General features: G+C 39.4%; 1 protein-coding gene and 1 long non-coding RNA gene across 5 annotated transcripts in view; both read left to right on the forward strand.

Moving 5' to 3' along the window:
- The window catches only part of INPP5A (inositol polyphosphate-5-phosphatase A), a 372,135-nt gene that overhangs the window by 57,955 nt on the left and 286,711 nt on the right, over positions 1-27,469 (forward strand). The gene's annotated exons all lie outside the window — the stretch shown is intronic.
- On the forward strand, positions 21,437-24,021 carry LOC137143549 (uncharacterized). Its single transcript, XR_010917194.1, has 2 exons — positions 21,437-21,882; positions 23,326-24,021. It is a non-coding gene; the product is annotated as an uncharacterized lncRNA (long non-coding RNA).

Here is a 27,469-nt window from a genome sequence, read left to right on the forward strand (position 1 = left end):
ATAGGGTCACAGTTCAGTGCAACTACAGCAGTATTTCCTCCTCGTGGTCCACTCTGAGTACTTACTCTTAAACTCGTGGCTCTTCTGTTGGGTAAAGACCCGTGACTTTCTGTTCTGAGTGGGGATTTTCCAGGCTGCACAGTTCCTTGCCTCCACTGTGATATTCCCAGCAAGCCAGAATACCTAAACAGGCCAGCATCTGCACTTTGCTTTCTCTCTAGAGGCTATGAACAGCTTAATGGCCAGCAATTATAAGTTACTTCACAGCTAATGATAAGCAAGCACATGTATTCTTAAAGTGAAAGCATGACAGAGAAAACATATTAAAAACAACAAAAGAAGGTACATGCATGGTAAAAAAAAAAAAATTACCAGAGGTTACCCCAACTCAATCTCAAAGCTCTGGTAGGTGTCAGTCCTTCATAGACCCACAACTGGGTTTTCCCTGTGGTTACAAGTTCATAACTCTTAGATTCGGAACCATAAGAACCATGAATAGTTCAGTCTTTCTTTTACACAACTTTTGCCTTTGATCTTGGGTTCATAATAACTAGTGATCAGCAGACAATGTGTCCCTCCTCAAGGCATAGCTTCAAAAAGCTGGGTTTTTGCTTAACTGGAGGTGTGGAATTCACATTCACTTCCCCCTGAATATTACTCAGGAAAACCACTTTGCAGTTTTTGTTCCAAGAGTCCATTTTTGTATGGCACTCTGTCCAGTATAGCCCTTTGAACCTGCAGGTCTCACATCTGCATATCTTCCCTCACTGAGAAGTTACGTACAATTCTGGCCCACAATAATACATAAGCCATTCATTTTATAAAATGGACCCCAAAGATACGTAAACCTAATTCAACAAGGTCTCAGAAGGATATTGCAGTAAATTGCCGTATTTCTCCCAAATAACATAGCAAACAGATCCATGTTAAGTGAATTAGAGAGAAGGGAATGGGCACCAATGATCCTGAGTCAAGGATTTGTTTTTATATAGTATGTGGGAGTTCCAAAACTCAAAATGTAACAGGCACAAATGGATCAAGCAAAGGCTGTTAAAAAGAAGCTATATTAGGTAATTATTCACGGTGTTCTGTGGTTGGCAGATAATTTTATTTGGCTGGGAGTGAGGGTTATTTTTTCATGCCATTGTATAAAAACATGCAATGTTAACTACAGCTAAAGTCAGAATAAAATAATTTTTAAGTACACATGTTGATGTATGAAACAACTATATAAGGACAGTTCTGTATTCAATAAGCTGTACATCCATGCAGCTCTCATAGAAGTTAATAGTTGGGTGTGCATTTTGGAGGACAGAAATAGGCCCACTGTGTATTTTTTTAAAATGCAAACTTGGGCATTAGCCAAGCTGCATTTCCATGAGTGTGGAAAGAAAATAATAAACAAACTGACACGTAATGTGTGCTGGGGATGCAAACCTTTTAAGTGGCCATCTGTAGTGAGACACTAATTTCATCAAGCACTCAGTAGTGAGGAAAATCTGTATAATCTCCACTAGAGTTAATTAATCTGCAGTTTCTTTTCTGTTAACATAGCATCTGTGTTCTCATATTCACTGCAATTTTCCACATAGTATGTACCATCTGATATAGTGTATACTAATGTTTCTAGCTTTTGCTTTCTGCTTAATGTTTCCTTCCTTTGAGAATCTATATTTAGAGTTTTCAGTATATTCACTGCTAAACACAGTTTCCTTTCTAATGAAAGGAAATAGCTTTCTGTAGGGATAAGAGTGAACGAAGGGCAGGATTTCCTGTGGAAACTCATATGCATGAAAGTAGGCTGTTACTTTGAACATAGTGGCAAGGAACATTATTAAACTAAAAATACGGACAGTTTAAATGAAATCTATTAAGGACAGATTTTTCTCCCCTAAAACAACCCCCTTATATTATAGCTTTCTTCATGTTTAATATGGCTAGTATGAAATAGTTTTGTAAAAGATGAAGTAATGACAGCTTTACACTAAGCTTGTAACTACAACTTCACGAAACTGACACCTTAGATTATTTTAAAGTCCAAATATTCCGTATTGCTAACCTGTTGAGTGAGTGATCGCTCCTTGTGCAGTACTATTAGCCTCAAGGAATAGTTGTCCTTTAAAATTTTTATGGCCCTGAAGTTTCTGTGTTTTCAAATGGGTATTTAAAGCATTTTGCCTCAGTATCTGGCTGGGCTGGTAGAGGAGGGGAGAAGGATAGATAAGGAAGTGTCATTCTTTGCAAACATCAAATATATTTCAGGGTCATATTAATACTACATTTCATTATAATTTTTTTAATCTTGTGGTGGGATCAGGGCAAGAGGGGGTCCCTAGCCCCATGCACATCAGTGAGAAAAGGTAATACAATTCCAACCTTTCCAGCACTGAGTAAAATTAATAAAAGGGAGATGGCCAGGCAGCTGCAGGTGGTGTGTGGGTGTATTTTTAAAATTAGCAGTGTTATATATTGAACAATTATATTTTCACTCTGAAATAAAGTACACTTTGATATTGTCTGGTGTATGTAAAGGCTTAACTAAATTTCAGCAAAATGCTGGAATTCAGGTAGCTGAGAGATTGAGAAGATCTCTCTGCACCTGGTCTCAAATCCTGGTCTTGAACGCAGACCATTGGGAAGCAGCCTTGACTGTCATGCCATGCCAACTCATCCAATGACCAGGGAATTCACAGACTTGAATGGGCCAGCCTCCATTCTTCTGTGACCTGCCTCCTGATTGATCACATGATCTTGACCCTGATTGGTTGATCACCAAATATAGATTTCCTGATTCCTTTCTGACCTTGACTGAGCAGCAAGCCATTGCTCTCTAGTTGTTAGTCAGATCCTGTCTGACCCTGCCAGCTACCTTTCTGTACATGTCCCTTGGATTGGATCTCCTAGCTATGGGACTTGTTGTGTGAACTCTGACCTGGACTGCCTTTTGGACCTGTCTGACCTCTGGGTGTAGTACAAGGTCTGGAAGAACAAATAATAAAAGTAAATCTTCATCCTAGAAGATGGGGCCAAAACACATCACCTGTTTAATGGGATCCTCTGCTTTTATTTTAAAGGTGGGGAAATGGTTGGGATTTTTTTTTTTAGTGTCTTTTAAAATATAAGGCCAGTGACAATTAGGACAAGTGTTGAAAGAAACAGATCTCTTAAAAAGAGATTGCTATATTGCAATACTACTTATTTAACACAAATTAAGTGTTTTGCCTCCCTTCTTAAAAGCTATAAAAACAGACTGGTTTTCCAACCAAAAGAAAACAGCACAGAAATTTCAAAATATATTTTTATATGCTGGTGTAAGAACAAAAAGGAAGACATTGCAATAAGAAGATACAACTCTGTGTAGGAAAGAGAAATTGTAATTTCTGTTGTATAGTTTACCAAGAATATAAAGCTTTGTGTATTCTCTATCATGGTTTTGATTAGGAAATGTCTCTTAAAACAAATCAGTCAGTCTGTGTGTTTAAGGTGCAGGAGCTTAGGAGAGTTTGCATATACATTTTTATTCTTCCTGTAACTAAGCCTACCTCCTTCCCTGGGGATTCTGACTGATGCATCCTTTTTGCCATATGGCATCAGGCTTGTGGAAATGACTGGAATAGACACAGGAGTGAGATACTTCCAGGGAACAAAATGTATGTCAGTACAATGAGGTGCAAGAAGGAAGTGCCCATGGCTGGCAGATCTGAAATGAAGTAAGATGTGAGAAACGCAGTGGACCGAAGATTTCTTTCCTTACTTGCAAGGATGTGGAGGAAGAGAGAGAGAGAATCCTTGTTATAGTGAACATACCCTTCATCTTCTCGAACTATAAAGGGCAGAACTGCCCCCTCTCTTTTAATGGGACCAGGGACAGGAGAGGTTCCCTGCGCTAAGTGCAAAGAAGACTTGGCCTGTGCACCACCATCAAACAAAATGCAATGGGGAGGGGGCAGGGACGGTTTGCTGCAGACTTGGGGCATATTGTGTGGCTTGTGAAGGGATAAAAGGAAGTTAAAGAAGGCAAAGGGTATTTCTACACTAAAATAAAACCTGCATCCGGCCCGAGTCAGCTGACTTGGGCTGAGGCTGTGAGGGCTAAAAATTGCAGTGTAGACGTCAGACTCTGAGACCAACCCCTTCGTGGGGTCTCAGAGCTTGGCTTCCCACCCAAGCACAAACGTCTACGCTGCAATTTTTAGCCCCTGCAGCCTGAGCCTTGCAAGCTCAGATCAGCTCACCTGGGCCATCCACAGCCCTGCCGTGGGTCTTTTATTGCAGTGTAGATGTACCCAAAGAACCAAATAATCGGTTCTGAAACCCCTGGTATCAGGCTGTGATTACTCTCCCTTCTCTCTCCTCAACCACCATTTTCTATTGTCTTGCATGGTAGGCAGGCTTACTTGCCACTGGCTGCAGTATTCTGAAGGCCACTGTTCTAGCCAGTTTATATGCCCTCCTCAGCCTTGTGTGACGTAGAAGATTGTGGGTATTCACTGCCTCACTTTGTACATAACTGCTATTTGTTGCTAATGCTCAACGAGTAGTTCTCAGGGAGAAGCAAATATTTCCTTGGTTTTTACTATCCATTTTCACAGTTATTCCCTTTACACTTTGTGTGACAATGCACACTTCCAAAAGATATGCAGAGAGCAACAGCAGTGTATTGAGAGGGTGAAGAGTGAGTTTGAAAGGAGCTTGGAATATCCAGTGGAATGACTTCCTTTTAAAAAAAAAAAAATTTTTTTTTTTTAAGACCAAGGCAGAAAGTAACAAAAAAAACCCCTTCTTTTCCTCTTAGTGGAATCTGTGTACCATGATTCTAGTAAAATACCTAATGGGCAGTATTTTTGCTAGAGTGCATTTTCATTTAAGAGTATCTTAGAGAAAACTACTAACTGCTCCCAAAATCGGTCACGAATTCGCTATTGGATTCAAATTATTTTACGTTCTGAGGCATCAGAGACATTGAATTAGGAGGTTACAATCTGGAGCTGTCCTCATTTTACACTGAGGCACCGAAAAACTGAAATACTGTAGGTTCTCTGGAACCAAATGGGGCCACAGCTGTCAGGTGGTACTGTTTAGCACTGCTTGATATGTCAGATAAAAATGTATTGCTGTTTATTTTCTGGAAATTTCTGAGAATAATTGACTTGTCCTGGAGTTCATTGTGTGGCCTGTACACTTCTGTTTAACTGCAGCACCCTTGTGGCCAAGATGGAGTCCACTCTTGGAGCAGCTCCGGCCAAGAAAAGGCATGTGTAGGACCACAGCAGGGAAAGTCCCTTCCACACAAGGGGTACCTGTTCCAAACCCCTGCAGTAAAGAGACAGACATGCACACGCACACGCACAGTACAACAAATCTAGGAAAGAGAGATGGATAGAGAAAAACAACAGGGGAGTTGAGGGGAGTCGTAAAACAGGTTTGATCCAATATGAGGATCCACAGGCTCAGTGATAGCACAATAGAGAAGGATAGACACTGAGCAATGCATCTATACTCAGAGTTCAGGAATTCTGGGCAGACTTCCAGTCTGGCAGTGAGTTTTGGGTGTTTCTGGTCATCTTCGGTGCCAGTAAACTTTCCCCAACAAACTCCTCTGGTGACCGCTTCAGCCGCTCTGCACGCCCACATAGAGCAGCACCCTCCCTGCTTTACTAGCTCCAACCTCGCTCCTTATTCCCAATTCAGCACTCTCAGTCCCATGCACTCCTGGGCAATCATGAGACGGGTCCAGCTCCGCTTTGTCCTTCTCAGGTGATTCCTTCCTGGCACAGTGCTCCTTCTGGCTCCTGTCCTGGGACGTCTCCACTCAGCCACTCTGTCCTTTGGGCTGGTTCTTGGCTGCTTCACTACGTGAGGGCCTGCTTGCTGTAAGTCCTCTTGCCCGGAGCTATAGGCACACATGTCCTGGTCATGAACAAGCAGCACTTCCTCTGCCTCATGTGTTACTCCTAAGTAACTTTTTTGCAACCTATACACTTCTGAGTGTATGGATATCATCAAGGTGCTGCAGGTGCTTTAGGGAAGATTTTCCCCAACATAAACTATAGATATCTTGAGTTCTAAAATAGTGGAAAGGCCCAAAAAGAGCATTCTCTCTCAGTAGTAGTTCTGGGGGAGAATCTCTGTAGCTCTTTGTGTGCTTATTGAGGGTACGTTGAAAAATATCTCTCAGTTGTGTAGTGGCTGGCCGGCTCTTCCATTGAGTGCTCTCCTTGCTGCTTGGGGGACTTTTACTGGAATGTCCACATGAACTGTTAACTGAAGGCATTGGTATGACTGCCCGCCTCTTCACTGAAGTCCTGTTACTTCTTTAGAGTCACTTGCAGGAAGGTGCACATATGCACTACTTTGTCTAAAGTGCGGGAGCTGCTGCCCTGTGTATCCTTTATTTAGAAGAACTATTTTGTTAATGTAATGTCTGTGGATAGCATATCGAATTGGGAGGAAGGTAAATGTATTGACTTCCCCCCATCTTCCTTCCCCATTTTAAGGTGGGGTGGTGGTCCAACATCAGCACTTTGACTGCTGCTTGTTCTTGCAACAGTTGTCCGATTTGAGGAAATGCTTAAAGAAGGGAATATTAAAAAATGTTCTCTCTTGTGTTTTTGGTTTAAAGTTTCAAGTGGATGGAAATAAGACACTAAAAATACATTCCATGGTACTACTCTACATTTTGGTATACTGGAAGGTTCCCAAATTATAAAGAATATTTGTTTTGTTACATTTCTTATAAACACTGGAAGCATAAACATTTTTAGACAAGCAAGCCCAAAGTACATGGTACTAAGTATTTGCAGAGACAAAAGCCTTATGTGGTAATCCTTCAGGGTGTTATTTTCTAGCGTTCAGTATTGGCCTAATGCTTTGATGTAAAGTCTGTGTGCACGTCTGGCCAGGAATTCTCAGAGCCAGGACCTCCAGGTGGCTATAGCTTCCTTGCTACTATTACTTTTGCTGGTCTTCTCAGCCTCTCTGCTTTCTCAGTACCCTCAGCAGCGCCATGAATCCGATGGAAGGATGAGTAAAATCAGCGACTTTCTATAAGACGTATTGAATTTTTGGTTTAGTTTCTTCCCCTCCACTTGTTTTTTGGTCAGGCTGAGAACATACTATATGGCCCTCAGTCTTTACTCAGGTCGAATTCCCATTGGTTCCCTGAGCATGGATTAAATAAAAACTGACTGTCCATCTGACGAGGAGGCTGTACTCTGGAATCACTATGTTGGTTTTGAAGATGAAAAAAAGATAGGTTTTTGGAATTTTTGATAAAAATGAACTCTTTAAAAAAATGTTCCAGTCAGCTCTTGTTAGTATCAATACCATCTTTATTCTTGTGGCTGTGTTTGCAGTCCTCATCTATGATCAGGTGAGCCAACTGCTCCAGGACTATGATCAGTGCTATTAATAGGTCAACAGTGATGAATGTATGCTAATTGATCAGGCTTTTATCTACAACAGGTTACAGAATGTACATAAAACACAGCTGCAATAAAAGCTTGTTTAGTTAGCAATCTTCAAAAACAAACAGAAAATGGTGAGAGGCAATAAATGTCATTATTTACTAGGTTAAATTGCTGGGGTTTTTTTGCCTGATTTTTGTAGCTTCTGTGACATCTCAAATTAGCAAAATAGAGAAGTTAAAAAGAACAGCTTTATTTCTGTAGCATTAGGAAATTTGTATGTATTTGTTTCACTAAGATAGAGTAGAAAGATTTAGGTGAATGAAAAGATGTCCATAAATATCCAATTATTTAAACTGCTTCACAATTTTAAATTCTTGCCCAGAGGATATTAAACCTATATATTGTGCTGGAAAGTTTGACCCCTCTTTGAGAGGAGAAGCAGCTTACGATACTAGCTGCTCTTTCTATGTGAACTAAACCAAGTAATTACATAATGGCATTCTTTTTCATCAAATTGTTTATGTATTGAATTCATCATTAGCTACACTGCAGTTCATGCTCATTGCAGTTAATGAACTTTTCTGTATATTCTGAAATTGTTGTAAATCTTGCCTCCTAATACACCCTATAATAATCCTATCAAATTAAGTAAATGTTTTTATGCAAATCAGAGCTGATAACACATCTCTTTGATGTATTGCTTATCTGCCCCACCCCCAAACGCCCCCCAAATTTTATTTTATAACATATTCTTTTCTCTTCTAAAAATCTAAAAACCTTTGCTTGTATAAATTCACTCTTTTAAAGATATTTTTTCTGGTACATAGTTTAAAGGTGTATCTATTTGAACCAATACATGAATATGAATATACATGTGATGCTAGTAGCTAGACGTCTGAGGCCCTGATCCTCCAAAGGGACCCACACGATGACCTTTACTCACATGCAAAGTCCCACTGAAGTCAATAGGATTTGCATATGCAAATAGAGATTTGGAGAATTTAAAACCAATTTTTAGGTTCATAATATTTCTGGTTTTATTCCGCAGGCCATGCATTAAATGTCCATGCCAGATCCAGATCGTATTTATACTTTTTAAAAAAAAATACAGTATTTAGATATTTCAAACAAAGGAAAGAGACACTGTCGTGAAAAGCCTCAGGCTTGCCTCTGAATGTGTTATGTGCACATTATGACTTCAATCTTACATGTAGCGTTTGAGTAAAAAACCTAAGTGTCTCTCTCTTGCTGTCCAGCTTTCTATAAAGTTGGCCAGCACCAGGGAATCCAAAAGTCTTCCATGAAAAGTAAACACACAAATAGCAAGATTGTTTTTTCCCAATTACATTATTATTCTACTTCACTTGCGTAAGTAAAAATTCTCTGAGCTATCAGTCATTAAGTTGAGCAGAATACTTTTAATTTTCATTTTAGTATTTTTCCCAACATACTTTATTTAGAAAATCATCTATATATGGAAATGTGTTCTAGTGAAAAACCTTATCAACAAAATCTGATTTATGATCTGTATTGACTAGAGAGGAGGTCTAAATATGACACAAGTAATGGTATGATTATACTATTAGGCACAAAAGGCTATATCTGGAAAGTGCTGAGCCTTCTCAACTTTGAGTTTCCGGGTGCTCAGCACCTTCCTGGATATGGCCCTTTGCACATAAAAAACCTGACTGATGATATATAATTTCTGGTTCACTTTTTGACAATTTATCATATGCAGCCCCAGTCAAACAAAGAGGACTAGAGTTAGCTGTTAAATCTCTTTGATTTTGGTTGGTGACGAGGTATTTCTGTCTGCTGTGTGACTGACTTCATTATACTGCACTGTGCAAGACCTACTGTTGTAGGGTAAATCTAATACATCAGTGATGTAAAGATTGCTGTAAATTTTAGTGTATTAATTTGGTTGTTAGCGATTAAAGCAGAGATGAATGGGAAGATCGTGAGCATCTTCTTCTGGAGAGTGCCTTTTAGGGTATGTCTACGCAGCAGCAGGTAGACAGTTGAATACTATCCTAGCATGTTTCTGTTTACCCATGGTGGGATGTATGCTCCAGGCTGCTATGTAGACACCCTCAGGTTTTCCATCTCAATATTTGAGGTTACAACTGAAGATGGGGAGAGAGTACTTTACCTCCAAGAAGATAGTTTTATACTTGAAAGAATCTTAACTACCTTCCCAGAGTACTAACTAAAATTTCATTTGTAGAAGAGAAAGAAATTAAAAAGAAATTAAAAATTAAAACATTTTTTGCGAAGGGGGGGGAGGACTTGGACGATCTCAAAGATCTTTTACATAAATCTATTTTCTAGGTGTGGTGAAGTTCTAACTCTTTTATTACAGATTATTTGCAAGAAATGGAAAATTTTAAATAAACACTATTTCAATCATTATAGAATGCTGCTGACTGTCCTCATGCTTTTTAACATTTGTAATTCTTCTTGCACCTTCCCAGTGTTGCGTTTTTGTCAGCAAGGTTTAACGGTGATTGAAGCTTATGGCAGCACAGCTAAAACACATGGAGATGTTTTAGTTTTAGTAAAACACAAGCTCCATTGCCTCAGAGAGTTTAGTGGTTGTACTAAGTGTTCTGATTTATGATGTTATTATGAAATGTCAAGAACTGACATCCAGATTTTGTGAGCTCCACTAGTTCCATCTGAACATAGTTTAGCAGCTGCATTTTGGGTACAACCCTGAAATTGAAAGATGTGTGAAAATGTCAGCTTGCAAGCAGAGAATAGCAAACCTTTTTAATCTCCTCTGAAAAAGATGCATCTATCTGCACAGTGTACTGTACAGAAAACTGGTTTTGTGCAAAACATTTCTAGTGAATGAAGATCTACAGTGTGACTTGTCCTTTTACTACCTTTATTGTTGTTCCATAAAACGTTCACCTGATCTGTAAAGTCCACCTTTTCCTACAAATCTCTTTTCCAGATATTCTATTTCTGTGACTCCTATAATATAGTAGTCCACTAATAATGGATAGATTGAAGAAGCCAGGCATAGTTGATGTGTTTATTAAATAATGTATAGTTACAAAATTGTATTTATTTAATAAAATATTCATGTAAAGATTTGGGTTTTGATTGTATCCCTCTCCTACATCCTTCATGTGTTCATATCTTCTTAGGACTTGATCCTGAAAATATTGACTATGTACTTAATTTAGGCACATGAATAGTCCCCATAATTTAAAGTTAAGCACATGAATAAATGTTTACAAGATTGTGGGCACAACTGTGTCTTCTTTTTATGCACATAACAACACCTACTACATTTTGAGTGCTACTGGAGTTCAAAAAGAATAGTAATTGTGTGAGCTATACATTAATTTTAATTTCCTCCATAAATGAACATACTACCTTAATCTGAACACTAACAAAAATGTATTTCATTCTCACCAAGAAAATAGTGTCCTTGGCCAAATCTACACACACACGTGTATTTAAGGATGTTTCACCACCAATACCAGCAGAGGCTATGTACATACTGATGGCGGTAAATTTGCCGCTGTCAGATCAATTTTTCTGGTCTGATTGAGCGGCAGTGAAGACATACTCAATCGATCCAGAAGTCGATCTAATAAAATCACCTCCTCAAAAAGCGTAGTGCTGCATCGACGGGAATGCTTTCCCATTGGCACAGCACAGTGGAGACAGCGCACTAAATGGCGGTTATGAAGTCGACGGGAGATATGCAAGCTACTCTGTGTAGCTTGCATAACTCCTGTCAACTGCCGCCGAATTTTGCCGGCAGCATAGACCTGCCCGAGGGCTTGTTCTTTCTCCTACAACAGAACATTGTACAGGTCTTAATGGATTATTTTACCAAGTTTTGGTGAACAATGCTGCCTGTATCTTGCTGTTAATTCTGCATTTCATGTTCAGAATGCTAGCTGGTATTAATGTAAGTGGTTTTGTAAGTCACAGAGATTCTTATTTGTAGATTACACATGAAAATGTGAATTAAATAAGTGACATTTTAGATTAAAAGCTTTGGAATCAAAAAAGGCCAATTTAGAGAGAGCTTAGTTCTGGAATAGCAAGTGTGATTTTTCTTACACACCCTTTCAAAGTACAGTATTTTGAGAACAGTTTTCTTACCAGATTGAAAAAGTCAGTAATGAGAATCTGCTCTCAGTAATGCTCATGCTACTCTGTTGTAGACAATAAAATTCCTGATTCTGCTATACAGTCTGCACGGGAACTCCTACACCTGTGCAGAGTCACCGTGAACTCAATGTAGTTCTGTACAGAGGCAAGTCCACACGTATAAATCAAATTACTTGTGTATAATGTAAAGCAGAACTTGGCCTCAAGTAATTGGTAAGAGATTGCTCTGATGTATATGGTAACTTTCTGCTTAGTTCTTCATGACTGCTTCAGCTAGTGCTTTGAGTACCCTAGGATGAATTCCATCAGTCCCTGCTGACTTGAATAAATGTAACTTATCTAAATATTATTTAACCTGTTATTTCACTATTTTGGCTTGCATTCTTTCCCCCAATTATCAGTATTAATTGTGTTGAGTATCTGGTCATTATTAACCTTTTTAATGAGGACTGAAGAAAAATAGGCATTAAGCGCCTCAGCTTCCTTGATGTCATCAGTTATTAGCATGTGTAGACTGCTTGTTAAATTTAACTTACCAAACTATATCTGAAAGTCAAACTTTTTTGGATCATATACGCTTTTAAAGAAGTTGCTTTTGGCTTAGGACTACGTATTCTAATATCCAGTCTAGAGGGAATTCTTATGGACAGATCATAAATACCAAAGTTATTTTAAAAAGATTTTTCAGAGCTTTGTTTTATCTACCCTCCTATCAAGAGAGAGAGAGTATATCAGTTTTATTTACACTATATTTCTCAATATCACGTCAACTACCCCTTAGCCTTCCAAAACTGAAAAACAAAATAATAAAAAACTACAGTAAAGAAATTGCAGGATCTTAATGGATTCAAATTCGTGCCTGAAAGATCATCATTTATTCTTGCTCCTTGCTAATTATTAGTGTGTGTAGTGTTGTTAATACAAGGTAATGGATTAAACAGTTGTTGCTAATACTCTTAATACATTGGTTAGTCAGAGAAGCCAAGATCTTTAAATCTGTCAGTATGATTTGGATAAAATGGAAGTTAAATTGGAAACACATTAGGTATTCACTAGGGTAGGGATAAAGTTAAGATTCATGAGATTTTTGGATCCAATTCATAAGTCTCTGGTAAGTAGAATTTTAGGAAATATACACTGGCAATTACTGTACTAGAATTATATTTGGCTAGGTTTCCTTACTGAGTTAGATTGCGGACAAAGATGAGAATCACTAAGTTGTTCTGGTTTTATGATTTTATATAAAAAATTCTCAAGAGAAGGAGGAGGACTTGTGGAGAGAGAATGAGCATGTGCATATTACTGTGGTTATTGTGCCTCTGTGTATGCATACACACACACAACTGTAAATAATTAGTTATGTGCATTTTTAAAACCTGTCATTTAAAAATCTATTTTTATTTATCGGTTAGTTAAAGAGCTATGTATAAAATAGTCTGATATACAGTGGTCCATAACACAGAAAATACAAACTTTAGAGAAATCACAGCACTCTATCTATATTTGACTGGAAAAAAACTCAGTGCCATAAGTGAGATAGGTTGAATAATTCCATTCAGAATAATTTTCCATACATCTAAAACAATTTCTGAAACACTGACAAATATATCACTTCATGTTTGTGTGACCTAAAGTGCAAGAAAATAATTGTTTCTAATAAGGCAAAATCACTGATATCTTCAGGAGGTTGACCTTTTTAAGCTGGTATGAGAATAAAAATAAAAGTTGAGCATCATCAAAGGTTATTAGTAACTGGTAGTTTTCTGCAGTTTTGATTGGACAACAATGGATGACTAAGAGAGGAACATGCTTAGAAAAGGTATTAATGTTTTGTGTTTATTAATGTTTATGTGAAAAATTAGTCGAATTCATGGTAAGAAAGAGAACAGGATTACTACTAACATGACTGGGAATGGATTGTTTTATTTATTTTTCTTTACGAAGGTATGTGCCTTGACAATATTCTTGTCACTATCCTTCATTTTAGACTTACGACAGTGCACATAACATGGATTATGCAAGACAGTGTGACAATGGATTCTGACAGCTGAATATTTACGTTTTCAAATCTTTGTTGAAGAGCCATATGCAGTTACATTAATTACTAAAGTTTTGTACTGGGTAATTAACAGTTTTACTTTTCGTTAATACAGTCACCAGTGAAAGAGAGAGGGGCATGAGAATGTCTTTTGCTAATTGAAAATGTAAATAAATAGCTGCACTCATACATTGCAGATGTTTAATTATTTTCTTTTAAGTTTTTGGCAAGCGTAAACTATAAATAACTGTGATTTGAAAGCCTGTTAGAAAGTGCTAGCTTTGTAAATCCTATAGTATAGCATAGGAAGGAGTTCAGTTTCGAATCCTAAATTTAGGAGAAAGCTGTAAGCACATTAATTAATTATAGTGATTTTTCCAAGATATCTTATAGCACTAAATGCATGGTGCTAAAAACCCTGGCTTGATGATGCTGTGTTTATTTACATTTGTTTTTGGTTCTGAATACTCACTGTTTGTGTGGGTTTTTGGCCAGCTGGTTGGAAATCAGCAGCATCAAATCTACATCCTAATTGGCATTAAGATGCTTGTGTTTAATCATTTGATCAGATGACTGCAGGTCAGGACTCAGTTTGTTTTAATTTCACTCATACCCACACTTCCCTAGTAGTGGCACTTCTCTGTGATCCGCTCTACAAACTTGTAAAATGAGGAGTATGTAGAGGTGTTGTGAGGTTCAATTAATGATGCAAAGCCCTTGGATGTTCTGGCATGAAAAGTGCTGCAGTATAAATTCAGATAAAATGGTTCCAAGCCTGAAGAGATTCTGACATTGGCATAGACCTTAAAAAATTCATTTCTTCATTGTTGATTCAGTAGTCCAGCCAGTCCTGTATGACATTTAAGCCTATGCTTAACTATAGGTACATGCTTACATTTAATTGGCATCAAGAGAAAGACGTAGCATGTTCTTAAATAATTTGCTGAATTAGAGTGTTGATAAATAGCATGCCTTTACAAAATCATGAACTACCTTTTTAAAAAACAGGACAGGAAGGCTGATGGAAACAAAAGAATAAATGGGATTATGGGTTAAATTGACAAAGAATTGTCTTTGCAGGAACAGATAGCATAATATGGAAGTTCGGAATTATAAAAGGGTTTGGTATTTCCTCTAAAGCTGCATCATTACTCTTTTTTTTTTTCCTGAGACAGTTTTTGCCTTTCATAATTATGAATTTTCATGCATAAATTTTCTGTGGCAAATTTATGTATCTCTGTATGTGATTCATAGACTTTTCCAAAGAAGTAATTGCCTGTATGATTGATAGATTCATAATAGTGGCTGTTTCTGAAATGTCCTTCATTAACTGCATGTCAGGCTTCAGATTTTTTATTTAAAAGAAAAAAAAGAAAATGAAAGAAATTGGTGTTTTTCCAGTGTTTATTGGATAAACACGAGAAAAGGTTATTTGTATCTAAGGACCTACTAAATGGAGCTGTAAAGTAGACTGTGGGGGTGTGATTTTTAAGCATACAAGTGTGTTGTACATTAATTGGCCCATGTCGACCCAGTTGGTGCCCATTAAAGGTTCCCTAGCATGCTTCAGCATAGTTCTGTTTGGAACAGTAATATGTTAAAGTGTACTTGGGAACATTACAAAGGGATTACTTACTGTAGTACATACAGAGAAGACTCTGGAAAAAAAACACCTGATTTTGAATCTCTACATAAAACTCAAAAAATGCTAAAAGTAAACCCCGAAAAATGAAATTAATAAACCCTGAAAAACAGAAGCCTCACATGCAAGTACTATGTGCATAGTATATGGCAATGGTATAAAACTTGTCACAGAAAATGTAATTTTCCATTGCTAATGAGTGGTTTGTATTTTTTCTTTGAATAATGTGTTTAGGCAGATTCTTTGTTCCTTTATGTGCCAGCGGAATTCATGAGGGCCCTGTGAATATTCAAATGTAGAAGCTAGGATGAAGTTGGTGTCCCTAATTGTCTTTTCAATTGCAATATTTTACTGTTGCTTCCTTTTTTTAATCCTTGTATTTTAACCTTTTCTTGTTTTCACCCTTCCACCTTCCACAAGTGTCAGAGTGGGGAGGTGTGATGTTGTTACTCTATTCTCTTCACCAGCTGGTTGGCGGCTGAGAAGTGATGTTTCTTCTACTCCTTTTCCAATCTCTGTTTTAAGTGGTGTCCTCTTGAGAATAGCTCCAGTGTCTGATTCTACTGTTGTTTTTATCTGCAAGCGGTAGCAAAGTAAAACTGACCTGGTTCTCTTACCATGCCTGCAGGGCATGATAGCAGCAGTGGAAAATGACATGACTCTTCAGTTTCTACTAAGCTGCAGTTTGGGAAAGCTGTGAGCAGCAAAAGTACTGGATTGATTTACAGTCTGTTTACGTATGGAAAGTTATATTTGCAAACATAAGGGCTAGAGACCTAGTATTAATTTTTAAATGAAAGCTCAGAAGTTGATACACTTGTGTAGAAAAGCTTCCTATAGACTTAAGTATATTTTTCTCTTTTAACCTTACTGTTTTGTCTCCATTCACTTTGAAATCTGGCACACAAACACTTGAACATAGTGCACAGATTATCATCCTTTTGTTTGTCAGCTGTTATTGTAATGTTGGTACAGCATGCCATGTTAATTGCTGCTATTTGTTGTGGGCTTCTCTGTACCATGACCTATATGGATCAATATGTAAAGAGGGACAATGAGAGCACAAGTTCATTGGGAGATAAGTGTGTTTTTTATTTTTATCAAATATAACCTGTAATAAAAATTTCAAGGGATTTCAAACAAATATTTAAAGATACTAGATGATTAAATATCTTAATTCTAACCTTATTAGTTTTAGTAAAATAATAACCATAATGATCACATTTATGTACCTATTCAACAGGCTTGGGTTAAAACTGATAACTACAGTGAGGCAAAATTTGAGAGGAGGGTTTTCAATAAAAATATTGTAAAATGAGCAAATATAAGGGAAAAAAAAAAAAAAACCCCAAAAACTGAAATGTACAATTACGGTATTGAAAATAGGTTGTGAGTGGAGACAGTAAGCTTTAAAGATGTACCATAATACCTGGGATCTCATTCTTGGGAATATAGGATTTTAACGGGGCTAATTTTATTGTGTAATTCCAGGAAAACTTGGAGTACCAATGGCAGTTAATCTCACCAGAACAGGACTTGGGTAATCCTTTAACCCACATAGGATGTTCAGAAATATTTTAAGAGGCCAACACATAAACACAAAAAAAAATTCTGACCTTCTTTTCAAACACCACATAAAGTCATACTGCCCTTTCTCATCTGTGCTCATTCTCAGGCTGGCGCTCAGTGAGTTTTTACATACTGATTCAAGACTTTATTTTTATTTCTTTAAAAATGAAGCTATTAGTTAGCAGACAATGGAGTTTATTTTTAGCTATAATTTACCTACTTCCCTCCATTCCACATTGGATGAAACTGAACAAAATATTCCAGGTTGTTAAATGGACTCATTTCATATCTTATGTTTTTTACTTGATTCTTTCTCCAGCATTTCTTAAGATCTTTTTTAAAAAGTTGTTTTACATTTACTCTGATTACATGCTTTTGCAAAATATTTTGTTCACTTTCTCTTGGCTGTTATATTAGCTTTTTCTAAAAAAAGAAACGGGGCTAGTGGGAAGAAGAGAGTCTACTTTTATGTTCATTTTGAAAAGCTGCTTGTTTTCAAGACCTTACCAACTCATGTGGTATCCATGTGTTTGCAAGCTTACTGCTTTCCTTTATGATCCTGACCAATACTGTAACCAGCATGACATAAATAGACTTCAAGTGGAAACTCAGCATAAAAAGAGCCAGTTTTGGTTCGACTCAGAATTCCAGGAAAAGGTCAAAATGGTATTTAATTGAAGGGAGCTGTGATGCACAGTGCATATATCCTGTTATTTTAACAAAGATTCCACATGATTTAGAGTTTAAAAAATAGCAGTTGCATTTGGTGGAAGGCGTCTTTGTGGTTCTGCTTGGTCAAAATTCGCACAATATTGGGTGGAACCATAAGATAGAAATGAAGATATAATCTAAAAATGCTCCTTTACTGCTTAACTGAAGATGTTCCATTTAGGATTTGTCTGTGGTATTTATACGCAGCCAAAAGGCAGACCTCCACAGCAGCTTTGTGAGCTAATGGAGATATTTTGCCTTAGTTCATTGAGCCCATCAAAATATTTGGGTCTGTATTTCTTAAACTTGACTTATATAGCACCCTACGCAGACATGGTGCTTTACAAACACACTGTAAATTAAGGCACGGTCCGTGTTCTGAAGAATTTACAATCTAAGGAGACACAAATCAAAGCAAGACAATAATTCAGGCACGTATATATGTTGGATGTGGGGATTTACTGGTGAGAGAATGAAATAGGAAGCATTCCTGGAGGAAGAAGATTTTAATGGAAGGATCTGAAGAAGAGAAAAGGTTCCTGATGGACAAAAAGACTATTCCATTCATAGGATGCAGCATGTAAGTGAGAGGAGGATGGGGAGTGTCAGATGTGGTAGCGGGAATGAGATCAGCAATGTAGTTGAGGGAAGATTAGGTGGGATGAGGAGGTTATCTGACTTCAGGAAGCCAGGTAAGTGGGGTTGCCTGTATGCTGCAAGTAGAGTGGTGGAAGAGGACTCTAGCAGTGGCATTTTTGGTGGATTAGAAGGGAAAGAGATGAGAAGCAGGGAAGCCAGAGAGGAGAAGGTTGCCATAGTGAATTGTGAGACATCACCAATGCATGGAAAATGATTTTAGCAGTGGAGAGAGTGAGGAAAGAGTGATTTTTGTTAATATTAAAGAAGAAGAAATGATAGGATATAATAAGAGACAGTATGGAGAAGTTAGTTTGGAAATTTGGGAGAGAAGGTGAAAAGCCTGGGAGATGTGAAACAGTGTAGGTTTTCCTGGAGATACAGAAGGAAGAGGAATAAAGAAGAAAGATAAGTTTTTGAAAGACTTGAGATGGCGGATCAATATCCGAGATGAGATGTATGAGGTGAATTGGGAGATGTGAGAATGGACTGAGAGGAGAAGTTAGAGGTAGAGAGCTATAATAGGGTATATCATCCGTGCAAAGGAGGTGGTGGAAATAACAGGAGTGGATGGGGTCATCCAGAAAGAGGAGAGGTTAGATGACTGAACCATGAGACATTCCAACAGCTGGGGAAGGAAGATGAGGAACCACTGTAGTAGATGATAAAGGAATGGTCAACAAGATAGGGTGAGAAACAAGAGAACACAACATCAGAGAAGTGGAGAATACAGAGGGAGGAGGAGGAAAGAGTAATCCACAGCAATGAAAACAGAAGAATAAAGACAGAGACATTCTCCTTTGATTTAATTAGTGACTTCCACCTCTTACTTTTGGTCTGTCTTGAAATCACTCAAGACTCTCTAAACAAAATTAAACCCAGCAGTTAGGCCTCCCATTGGTTCAACATTCGGCTCTCATTTCCTATTTAATTGTGTTGTCTTCCTGCTGCCATCTGGTGAAAAGATTCAGGGATGACAACTGGTGAATTCTTTGCTTGATTTGCATTCTTGGGAATAATGTTCTTTGTAGTAACATGAACATGAGTGATGAGCCAATAAGGTGACTACTCAGCAACTTAAAATATTTTAGACATTTTCTATTTCTAATGAGTACTCCTAGTTTTATAGTTTGTAATTGTAATGAGCTGCTTAGAGAGGGGATGGAATCAGGAAAGATTTCTACTGCCTTTTAATGTTTTAGTTCCAGCTTTTTTAGCAAAGGATTAGGGAGCTATATTTAGTGTAGAAGCTGCTTTAATGTAGGTCTTCTCCCACATGACTTTAATCTCCATTGTTAGCTTAAAAGGACACTGTAAAACTCAATGATAAGGATTTTAAAATAACATACACTATACCAGCCCACTGTCTTTCTGTATACATTTTTTCTCTCTCTCTCTCTCTCTCTCTGAAAGACTGAATGATTTTAAGATTGGATTTGGCAAATATTCTGGTTGTTATTTTGAAGACCTCTGTAAATCCCAGCCTGGGAACATGTACGTGTCTATGGAATATGGCTCACAGGAGCACTATTCAGGGGCACACCAGACTTGGGCTACTTTCAGCTTACTCAGAATAGTAACAGCAGCTGCCAGGAAAGCCATAGAGGATAAGGAGACCTTTGTACCTGAAGCAACTCATCCTCACAGGGGGAATGAGTTGGTCCAGGGTCACCTCCACTATGCCAGTGGCAATAGAACCTTAGAGGGAATATCTGGACTGCAGCTGGGAGCATGCTTCCCAGCTCAGGTAGAGAGACACGCAAGCTCTGCACAAGCTAACATGCTGAAAATAGCAGTGTAGCCAAGAGTGGCACAGGTGGCAAGTCGGGCTAACCGTCGGACTACAAACCCACATGGTCCCCTAAGGTACATACTCGTGTGGCTAACCTGAGCCACTGCTGGTGCTACTCCCAGGTACGCTGTTGTTTTTAGCACGATAGTATGAACACAGCTAGCCTGTGTCTGTCTACCAAAGATGGGAAGCACGCTCCCAGATGCAATGTAGACCTGACCACAGAAAGTAGTACTTAAGCAAGGTGTGGTGGGGGAAGGGTCAGACAGTGTAGTACAAAAGAGAATATACAAAAACAGGACACGTTTCTTAGAGTACATCTACCCTGCAGCTGGGAGCATGCTTCCTAACTTGAGTAAGCAGAAGCCTTTCTCACTAAAAATAGCATGAGGGTAGCATGAGCGAGCTGCCTGAGTACAAATCCAGGAGTTCCAGGCAGGTTTTTAAAATGTTTAAATTTTAGATTAATTTTTAAATTTTGTGTACCCAGAGTCTTTCATAGGTGGCAAAGGTCAAGTGAAAAATGGTTAAACATAGTCAGTTTAAGTTTCCACTAGCATTAATACTATGATGTAGTGAAAGAAAGAGAATTTTCTCTTTTGAAAGCAAATGAGCAAGGCATTACTGAAGCTCACTTGTGCTCACGTGTACAGGACATTCTCATTTAGTTTTCATAACAACAAGAAAAATTTAATTAGAGATCAGTTCAACCTCCAGAAGTCTGTTTTGGGGGCAGTTTGGATTTGGCAATCTGATTTATCTCAGATCATTTGCAAAATAGGAATGTGTTCCCGGGTTCAGATTCGGATTTCCAGCGCCTCTAAAATGAATGGCTGTTTAGATTTTCTCATCTGCTCTAAAACACAGTCCACATGCCCCATTCAGGGTAAACGCTCACCCCTTTCCTAGGGTTTGACTTTATTAACAAACAAATGATCAAGTAGTGTGGGTTGGATATTATGCTTCTTCCTCAAGATTGGCTGCCTCCTGAATTCCTTGTTCAGGATTGCACAACCCATCCCTTTTGGTCAGAGGAGTCCAGCTCATTATGGCTTCATTTACATTAGCAACTATCCATGTATGCATGTGTGTGGTTGTGCCGTAACCCTCTATTTTCCACATCTAAGCCCCAGAAGCACATGTCTAAATGTGAGCACAGGGCAAATAAACCAGCATGCCTGAGAGGTGTGGGTAAGTACACACCTCAGGCTGTGGCATGGCTCCATACCTCTGCCAGTTTGCAGTGTGGATGGGGTAAGAGGCATGTGTCTGGTCTTGAGTTTCAGTAGTCCTCCAGTCCCAGTCCCACGATGCACTGAACCTTTTCTTTCTGGCCCTTACCCAATTTAGTCCTTATCCCCCTGTTTTCACTGGTAGTAGCTTGAACAGCTTTCTACATCAGAACTGCTTTCCGCTGCACTCTTTTGATCAATACAGGTCAACATGGATCTTGCTCCGAGAGCTGCTATCTGGTCCATCGACCACACCTTGGTGCTGATTAATGTGTGGTTGGAGTACGCTGTCCTCCACAACATCTCCCGAAGCAGCAGGAACATACACCTGTACTAGGAAACTTCACAGAGGCTGGTGCATGTGTGTATTCAGTGGACGCTGACCCACTGCCAAGAACACATCAAGCAGTTGAGGATACTGTACAGACGGGCAAAAGACTCCGACAGTCACTCCAGAAGGGCTTATCATATATGCCCCTCTATGGTGAGCTGGACCAGATGCTGTCAAGGGCTCTAATGGCTCAGGACTCCCTCCTCATTGTCTGATGGGATGCTGAAGAGGGCCAGGGAGAGAAGGCAGCAGGGAACTACGAAGAAAGCCCTCGAGGACAAGGAATGTGTGATTTTGCACCTCTACCCAGAGGAGCAGTTGGGAAAGCCCCCTCAGTGAGCTCCTGGAGGACCCTGAGCTGGGCAGGAACCAGAACCCGAGACTGGTAAGTTACAATGGATCCCTACTCTCCTTGGCAGTACCCCCTCTCTCTTGCTATATTCCCCCATGCCCCTTCAACCTGTAAATGGCCGCTGAAGAAGACACAGCTATAAATCAACAATTGTATTGATTTTTCAATTAACTCAGTGTTACTCATTGGACAGAAGCTATGTCTAAGAAACAGATTATTAACAAAAAATCATTGTGCCCCAGTTTCTGTGCTTTTCTCAGCCAGCATGTAGGCAGTGATGATCTTGGGGTCTTGCAGACCAGGGGAAGAGAGAAAGCGTGTTTAGAAAGGTCCCAGTTGGAGATGGGACAGTTATAGAAAACTTTGTAGCTGTTTGTCTGAAGTTAGTGACAGCTATCTTTTGTCCCTTGGAAAATTACATAGTTGCAGTGCTTTCTACCCACACTCCTGATCTTACCATCCTGTTGCAAACAGGAGCTGCGTGGAATTGGGAATGGGGGAGTTTGAGGTGGAAGGAAGGTTATGTCCAGGAAGGGGAAGGGAACACTTTGTTGTCTGAAGAAAAGTTAGTCACAACAGTCTTCTCTCCCTTGGAAGATTACAAAATTTTTAAATCCTTGTCCGTGGTGCCTGGTCTCTCCCCGCACTGAGCCATGCTGCACAAGCTGAGGGGAAATAAGTGGTAGCAGGATACAAAGTGGCAGTTGGATAAACAGAATGAGATGTCCCTTTGCTGTAGAGAGGTGAGGGGCTTGTGTTGCAGAGCTGAAAATATTTGGTTCCCTGAAAAGTTGTTTTGTGTGTCTATGTTTACATGCCCATTTAACCGTTGTTAGGCAGGCAGACGGGCAGGATTTTCTGGTGATGATGGGGTGGTTTTTGTGGTTTGCCTCTTCGTTTACATGGAAACTCCATACTGTAGCTGAGAATATAGTCAGCTCCCAGTTGAATTGCTTCCCAATCCTGTAAACATATTTCTGGTGTGGTAGAAAATCCAGTGAGGTCTTGAAGTTCAATGACAGTGCAGCTCTGCTTGGTCCACCTACATAGCCGATCAAACCCCTCCATTGAGCAATATGTAAGGCATTGACAATGAGTAGAAACAGCTCCACAAGATTGGAAAGCTATGCCCCTTTTCTATTATGGTACATTGAAAACCAGTATTTTCTCCAGCCTTTAAAAAAGAAATTGTGGGCTGGTAACATAGTCCCTGGAAGAAACTGCAACCCCCACTCCCTTTGGAGACACTGAACATTTTATTTAAAAAAAAAAAAATTACTACATGTATCTTACCACTCATAGCCACTGTGCTGTCCTCAGGGGCTGCAAAAGTTGCCTGAGAGCCAAGGATAGTCTAACAGTTGCATTCCTGGAATGTGATTTCTACAGCAAAATTATCTTCTGTAGGGAGGAGCGGGGGTTTCTTGTCTTCTTCCAAAGGAGAAAAAAATGCTACTGTTGTCTTTGAATTGGCAGGACCTTTGGCTCCTGAGAAAGAAACTATTCCACCAGGAGGGCAGGAGCAACACCCCGGAGACAGCAGAGACAGACAGAGAAGGACCCTGGAGGACCTGCTCATTGGCATGGACAGGAAGAACCAGGAGCAATTTGTGTTCCTCAGGGTCCAGGAGGATTGGGCTCTTCAGCAGGAAGAGACATTGATGAACCAGAAGGCACGTTAGAGGGAATGGAAGCATTGAATTGGTGACGGGGTCCATCTGCTGCCGTGGCCACTGTCCCTGTCTAACTGCCACCATCTCCTCCTCCTCCAGCTGCCCCCCCAGGCTGATGCTGAGGCAGATGACCCAATCCCTCTGAGTGACCGGGAGGAGTATGCATGACTTTCAGTCCCAGGCCCTTCACCATCACCCAAAACTCCTTGCAAGAGACGACCCGAGCATCCAGGAGGAGGACGATAACCCTGTGAGAGTGCCTGAAGCCTACCCAGTACTTTCTTCCCAACTCCATGCAAGGAACATTCCTTTTTATCCTCAAGAGCCATTTCCCCCTGTGTTCGGGGGAGGGCCAGGAGACAAGTGCAGAGATATTATCATTTGGTCATTGTTTCATGGATTTAATCCTATTATGTTTGATTGGTTTCCATCTCTTTTTAAAAACATTTAAATTACATGTTTGGTATAGTACTTTTAATAAATATTCTAGTTTCCCTGACTTGTGTGTGGACCCTCCTTCCTATGTACGATGCATGTAAGATGTTTTCAGGTTCAGGACTGGGGCCCATGATTCATAGTGTGTGAATTGGAATTGTGTAATTGTCTGGGGCCATCATCCTGCAAACTTTTTCTGTCCCACACCCACAACGTCCCACACCCACAACCTCCGCCCGCCCACAAGATAAAAAATATTCAAAGTCTGAAGGTTACACGGAAAGGATGGGGAAAGTGCAGTTAGTGCTAAGTGCTTAAAGAAAGCACTACTAGGTCTAAACGCAGTAGAACTTACAACAGAGAATATGGGTAGGTAGATGTGAACCAAACCGTAAAAACATGCAGGAAAAGTGAAGCACAATCCAAATAACAATACTGGCATCTGCCACTACCCAATGATTAAATGGCTGTTTCCTCCCCTTGTCCATTTTCAAGCTTAGTAGCAATTAGTGCTCCATAACAACTGCTATGTATAGTTAATACCACTGATAAAGAATAGTTAAAAAATGAATAGGTGCTATTCTCCCCTCTACCCTAAGCAAATGTTGCTAAGGACTTTAAAAGAAACTGAGTGCTCCTAATAACAGAGGTTGTAAACAAGTGTGAGCAGTTAAGACAAAAGCACTGCACAGTGACAGCATTACAACTCGGCCGCCACCTTCCAAAGCACATACCTGACCCAAAGGTGTTAACCCAGTGGAGGTGCCCTGTTGTAATTATCTCTAATGTGTGAATTGTCACAGGAACAAATGGCTAATGATCTTTAGCTATAGGGGAACAAAACCCTCCCAAAGCTTTGTAGGTGCCAGTGTTCCCTCTGATGCTTTTCTGGCAGCTGGGCAGGATGTGAAGTTGTTCTTGGCACAGGCAGATGTCATCCTCTACCTCCTTGCTGTGCCAACATGCGCGCCCATGTGGTATCCCTGATTTCCATTACCTGCTGGGAACCAGGACCAGTCTGCATGTAGTGATCCAGCTGCTTGTACAGAGTTTGTAAATCAGACTTGTCCTGAGCCCTCTTGGGACGGATGTGCTCCCCTTTATTCTCACAAACATTATGCAATGCGTGGCAAGCAACAATCCTATGAACAGCATTTGCCATATTGGCATTCAGACAGGTGTGTAGGGAGCACCAACAAGATTTCAGCCTACCAAATGCACACTCCATGACCCTTCTCCGGCTACAGAGCCTGTTTTTAAATCCCTTTTTCCGGGGTCATCAGTGTCTGCATATGATTTCATGAGCCAAATTAGGAGCGGGTATGAGGGGTCTCCCAAAATAACTGATGGCACAAACACATCATAGAGACCCTTAGGGGTAAGAAGGAACTTTATTCCACAGAACCAAGTACAATCCTGACCTTCTCAGCACCCTGGCATCCTGAATCAGTCTTTCCCATATTGGTATTCATGAATCTGCCGCTGTGGTCCATTAAGCCTTGCAGAATGAGTGAATAGTAACCTTTCCAGTTCATAATCTTAATTTACCCTATTGGTGGGCAAAGTATTGGGATATGGGTATCACTGATGGCCCCTGCACAGTTTGGAAACCCCCATCCTTTCAAATCCAGTTATTATTTCTGGAACTTTTCTTATGGCAACCATCTGTGGTCAAATCATATTGTTAATTGCCTCACAACCCCAACTCTGACTCCAACAGTGGACTTTCCAGTCTCAAAGTGGTTTGCAATGGACCTATAGTCTACTGTTCCCAGCTTCCACAAAGTAATAGCTACTTACCTCTGCACCAGTATGGCTTCCCTGAATTGAGTGTTCAGGTATGGGAGGTTTGGCGCAAGCTTGTCAGACAGCTCCGTGAAGGTCTGTTTCCTTATTCAAAAGTTCTGAAGCCACTGCTGGTCATCTCAGGTTGCCAGAACGATTTGATCGTGTTGCTCCATGCTGGTTTTCCTCTCCCAGAAGTGATGGTCCACCCATGGGCATATATAGTAATAGCAGCATTCACCATATTGTACCATGGTAGCTAAATTAATTGTCATTCAGCCTCAAGGTCAGCCATCTTTGATGTGTCAGAACATTCTGCCCAAATTCCATCCAGCCTCTTGCCCATCGACTACTTCACTAAATAAACATTTGTCCTATGATAAGGAACAGGAACAAAACCACATCATGATCCATTGCTCCATGCCTTCCACTCAGTTTGGCTAGTGGGGTGATATGATCAGGAACTGCCATTGGCATAGGTATGAAGGTGAGGGACGTTACGAACAACACACAGCAAAATCATTCCTAGAATATCTCCCTGTGGTACTCAAAACCGAGGGATACGACTCCTGAAGTGGTAACACAAAACATTGTGTAACAATGTCAGCAGTGTGGACTTTGGTACAGTCATGTACACAGCATTATACCCATGTCCAGCACAGGATATATGGACACTTGGTGTGGGTATAAGGAACATGCATGTGCATGTACACAGTCAAATAGCCAGATATGCGTGCCAGTGTAGATACAGCCTATGTGGAAAGAAATTTCATTTTTAATTATGTACTTTGGAGTTGGGGTATAATTTAGGATTATGTAACAGTCCATATGAAATGTCAGCTGATCTCTCTGCAAATCTATTAATAATCAAAGTAGAATGGTTATCATATAAAATCATAATCTTTCAATTATCATCTGTTCAATACCTTGTCGTAATTCAGCATCACTCAGATTTATTAAATTTTAATTGCTTTATTTTGTCATCTTGAAACCTAGGTTTTGACCTCAAATCACAGCAACCATTGTTTTAAACTCATCAATACTACTGTTCTTAGGCCCTGATTCTTACAGCTATGCTTATATTTACTTAATGAGTTGTCTTATTGAAATCAAAATGAAAAGAAGTGGAGAAGCTGCTTTTATATTGCAGGTTAGGCAGTGTTAGGGAGATAGATGATAATCTAAAAGTGAACAGTGCAGAACATGCTGACATTCTGCTTCTTTTGTGAGCTCCTGGTCTTGAACCTCTCATGTTTTTGCTTTGGAATTTTGTCAGCCTGAAAAAAAAATTGTATAAGGGCAGAAAAGAACGAATAACGTTCCTATTACAGCTGTTTGAAAATCTCCAAATTTTGAAACTGCAATAGAAATGTCACAATTCAACAAGAAGGGAAGATTATATATTTTTCCCAAAATTGCTAAAAAAAATTTCTTTTTCTTCTTTTTTTGAGCAACTTCAAGGCTGGTTGAAAATTTTCTGAGTTTCAGATTTCAATCAAAAAAGGGGAACAAACATTTTCAGAAAATTGTCATGAAAAATTTCTCTGTTTGACAAGCCCCAATTCTTATACTATAAATAGGGTTTTTAGCTACTTGTGACAGAAATATGGAGGTCTTCATTTAATAAGCAATCAGTACAAGTTAATAAAAAAGTATAAAATATTCTTAATTTGATTTAGCTGTGGAAGAACACCGCTTGAGAGCGAAGCCAGTAGAACAGAAATTGC

Source organism: Emydura macquarii, unplaced genomic scaffold (assembly GCF_026122565.2).
Source record: "Emydura macquarii macquarii isolate MOO-44397 ecotype Brisbane River unplaced genomic scaffold, CSIRO-AGI_Emac_v2 contig_3343, whole genome shotgun sequence".
In the NCBI taxonomy this organism is placed as follows: Eukaryota; Metazoa; Chordata; order Testudines; family Chelidae; genus Emydura; species Emydura macquarii.